Raw genomic sequence first — 4,220 nt, 5'->3', positions numbered from 1 at the left:
TAAGTCATACATATTTCATTTGATGCACGATGAGAATGGTTAGGAAAGGAAGATACCTGGTACGCCGAGTTTTGGTTAATTAAAAATTGATCAAACCTTTGAGACAAAGACTTTATTTCGGCAGCTATTTCATTTGAATGTTCGACTTGATGTAAGCCTACACTCTTCCTACCTTGTGAATTTCTACCATTCTTGGATCATAGTGTTCTATGCAAAGAATTTTTACTCATGCTTTCATAAAGACGCCACACGTCATCCTCATGCCTATCAATGTAAGAGCCACCCATGGAAGCATTAACCATACCCTTATAGTTGTCCGATAAGCTCTCAAAGAAATATTGAACTAATTGCCATTCGGGCATGTCATGATGTGGACACTTCTTAAGCAATTCATTGAAGCGTTCCCATGCCTCATGAAATATTTCTCCATCCCCATGTGGAAATTCTCGAATTGAGGTTCTCATGGCATTGGTCTTAGAAACTGGATAGTACTTCTTCAAGAACTCTTGTTGTATTTCCACCCAAGAAGTGATTGAAAAAGGCCTAAGATTGTTAAACCAATACTTTGCCTTGTCTTTTAAGGTGAATGGAAAAAGTTTGAGTCTTAAGACCTCTTCTGGCATGTCCGTATATTTTACGGTAGAACATACTTCAAGAAACTCATCCAAATACTTGTAAGGTTCTTTACTAGGAAGTCCATGAAGGTTAGGAAGCATTTGAATAGTTTGTGCTTTAATTTCATAATGATGTGCTCTAAATGGTGGCAATTGAATGCATGTGGGTGCATTATATTCATTAGGCACATAGTGATCTCTTAAAGTAAGAGGTGGATTAGGTACTTGAGGTGCAACATGAACACCTTGGTTATGAATTCATTGATTAATGATGGGAGGTTGTGGAGCATACATTGGCCTTGGCATTCCATACGGAACTTGGCCTTGTTGTTGTGGTGGTTAGATGAATGGCCTTGGCATGCCTAATGGTACTTGCATGTTTTCATTGTGCACATTGGGATTAAGGATACCTTGTTGGTCTATGTGACCAATGTCCTCAATATGGTCATCATTATGGTCATCCATTGAAAGATTGGTTCTATTTGAACTTCCTCTTCCCCTAGGATTTCTAACGATAGATTCAAGATGCAAATCAAGAGGGGCAAGAGTTGGTCTTAATGAACGACGCCCATGTATGCACAATACAAAACACAACAAACACAAAGAATGACAAACACTATGCCTTCACAATAATGCAATGAAACTCCCTCCACAAACACTTAACCCATATTCCTATGCTTTAACAAAGATGATGCAAAGAACAATAAAATAGCATCCATGCGGGCTCACGATTTATCTAAGAATTGAATTACAAGCCTCTATGCGGGTCAACGATTTAACTAAGGAATTGAGTAAAGAAAGTCTCACAAAGGTCCTTTAGCATTTCAACTCCAAATTTTAAAGCTTAGCTTAGCAATTTTTTTTAAGTTTTTAGCATTTTTCCTTTCTTTGCTTGCTTGAATTGATTGCTCAATGGCTCCTTTGCTTACTTCTTCTCCAACAATGCACCTAGTTAAGTAAGAACAACACAATAAGTAACCAAAAAGAAAAATAAAAATAAAGTAGAAACACAATCAAAAGAGTACTAATCCTAATCAATTCAACAAATCCGACGTTGCCAAATCTAATAAACAAATCCCCGGCAACGGCGCCAAAAACTGTGATGCGACCCGAGCGTGTGCACAAAACAATGCATAACACTTTGAGTTTAGAAATTAGTGTCAAGTGGGCATCATACTTTAAATTTATAAACTGCTTAACACCTATACTATTATGTAGTATGAGTGAGAAAGGATCGTCCCAAGGGATTATGGGGATTGAGCAATGTCGGAGTTGATTGTGGAATCGCTATTAGGGTTAGTAGGTCGAGTGATCAAATAATTGGTTGGTTGGTTAATTAAAGAGTAACTAAATTAAATTAAGTAATAGCAAAAGAGTGCAATTAAAAATAAGTAAGAGAGAAAAGAGTCTTGGGGTTTAGAGATCACCACCAAGCAATGCATTTCTATATTATTGACAAGTGATTAATGAGGGCAATTAGGGTGTTGCAATATTGGTGTGTGTGTATTTGGTTGATTCAACAAGCAAGGATGACTAGTTAAGCATGTATTGTCTAAACATCATGTGAAAGGCATAATATATCTAAGCAATGAAGCATATATTGTCTAAACAACATGTGAAAGGCACAATAAATCAAAACAAGTCATTAATCCTTTCATTAGGCTCACAATCCAAATACAACACAAAATTAGAGACATATGCTACTTGCATTCAAAAGCTTGGAACATCAAACAACAAGCATGGATTGTCCTCCCATTTAACACTACACTACAACTACACTACATCTAAGCTACTAACATGAAAATAAACTAGGGGGGAAGCACAATCCATCAAGAGATAAGCATGAACCATCAAGAGAATCACAAAAGCATTCTTTTAAGCACAATGTTTTGACAATCTCTAAATCTATGGCATCAATACACATGAACATGCATCAATAACACAAAATCTAGAGACAAGAACATGAATATCAATTCTAGCATACATAGACATATGAATAGAATGAAATGATCAATTGGAAGCATTAAACCACATAAATCATTGAATAAACAAGATCTATATATATCAAAGTGTCAAAACATCAATTACAACACTAATCCCTCAATAATACACAAGATTAAGATATAGAAAGCATGCTTGGGGCTAACTCTAGCCCCAAGAGGATGTCTAGCCACTTATGGTGATGATGCTCCAACCCTCAACGGCTAACTCCATGGAAGAGATTTGCTCCTTGTTGATGAAGATCTCCAATGCTGTTTCTAGCCTCCTTCTCCTCTAAACATCCTCTCCAAGAGATGATATCAAAAATAATGTTGGCTCCCCATTGAAAAAGCAATCCTTATCCTTATATAGGTAGGTCAAAATGACACCCAAAATGAGCTGGGGTCGTGCACACAATATTCCCTAATGATTGGATAAATGACAACTTTCAATGGGATGGAATTTTAACTTTTTCGCACTGGAGGAAGTTTGATCAATCGAAAGGAAGTGAGATCAATCGAAAGTAAGTGAGATCGATCAAACTTAGGCTGGATCGATCCAACTGGCTGAGCTGTTTGGAAAAAGACAAATCTGAGATATTTATGGGAGATATTTATAGGAAAAGGACAAAAGTGGTTGGTGGGTGGTACAGCCGTGGATAGGATCAATCATTTGGATAAAGACAAAGGTGTTCGATCGATCGAAGAATGATGTTGGATCGATCGAACTTTTGGACTTAAGTGCTTTGGGTCATGGCTTGGATATATCTTGAAGTACTAAGATCGATCAATGTTCGATCGATCGAACCTTGGACTTGGATCGATCGAACTTGCTACTTTGCTTCATTTTGCTTCTTTCTTCCTCCACTTTGCTCTTTTCTTTGATTAATCCCAGAATTGCTTTAATTAAGCTCTTATTTGGCTGAGTTAGCTTATTTTCTGGATAAGTGCCTGAAAATGAAAATAATACGAAATCAATCTAAAATGGTAAAGTAAGATAGATAAAGGTACTAGAATGCCTAAGCTTAAGGGGTTTAATTACGCACTTTTCAGTGCTCATCATTAGGGCTCAGGTGAGCGTAGGGTTGTAGTATTCGTCTGACGAGATGAGACATAGGTCACGGAGGCACCGTTTCATCTTATTTTCTTTTGTCTTGTTGTGAGGTGGTCATAGTGACGTTGGAGGTGTCGGTGTCATCTCTTAGGACTTCATAGTGGTCTTGACGTCATGATGTCATTGAGGTCTTTGTTTCTAGCGTCATTGGATGATGAGTCAGGACTGACTCAAATCCTTCCTTAGGGAGTTAGGAATTTGCCTTGTGACCCTCAGGGCGAGGTTCTCGTGTCTTGTCTTCTTAGGGCGACAGTTTTGGGATTTGGATGGGTGTATTGACCTAGGATCCTTCTTGTGTTGCCTTGGTTAGCTCTTATGGGCTACAGTTGGGATGTGAGTGGTTTCGTGTAATTAATTGCGTTGGTGAAATTAATTACTCTCCCTTGTCATTGGAGACTTAAGGCATTATGTTAGGGTTCTGGTAGAATCTTGTAGAGTTCATATCGAACTTGTTGGCATCTTAGTTTGGGGCTTTTCTTATTGATGTCTCATAACGGTTAGCATTGGGGCTAT

The 4,220-nt window shown here is 37.9% G+C and overlaps 1 pseudogene; it reads left to right on the top strand.

The window, feature by feature from the left end:
• Positions 1 to 360: 360 nt before the first annotated feature.
• LOC132287335 (small nucleolar RNA R71) lies at positions 361 to 459 on the top strand (annotated as a pseudogene).
• The last annotated feature ends 3,761 nt before the right edge of the window (positions 460 to 4,220 follow it).

The sequence above is a fragment of the Cornus florida genome, unplaced genomic scaffold (genome assembly GCF_030987335.1).
Source record: "Cornus florida cultivar Cherokee Brave unplaced genomic scaffold, ASM3098733v1 CherokeeBrave_3.0.0_Hap2_Chr11, whole genome shotgun sequence".
NCBI classification, from domain to species: domain Eukaryota; kingdom Viridiplantae; phylum Streptophyta; class Magnoliopsida; order Cornales; family Cornaceae; genus Cornus; species Cornus florida.
This window is presented reverse-complemented; position numbering and strand designations above follow the sequence as displayed.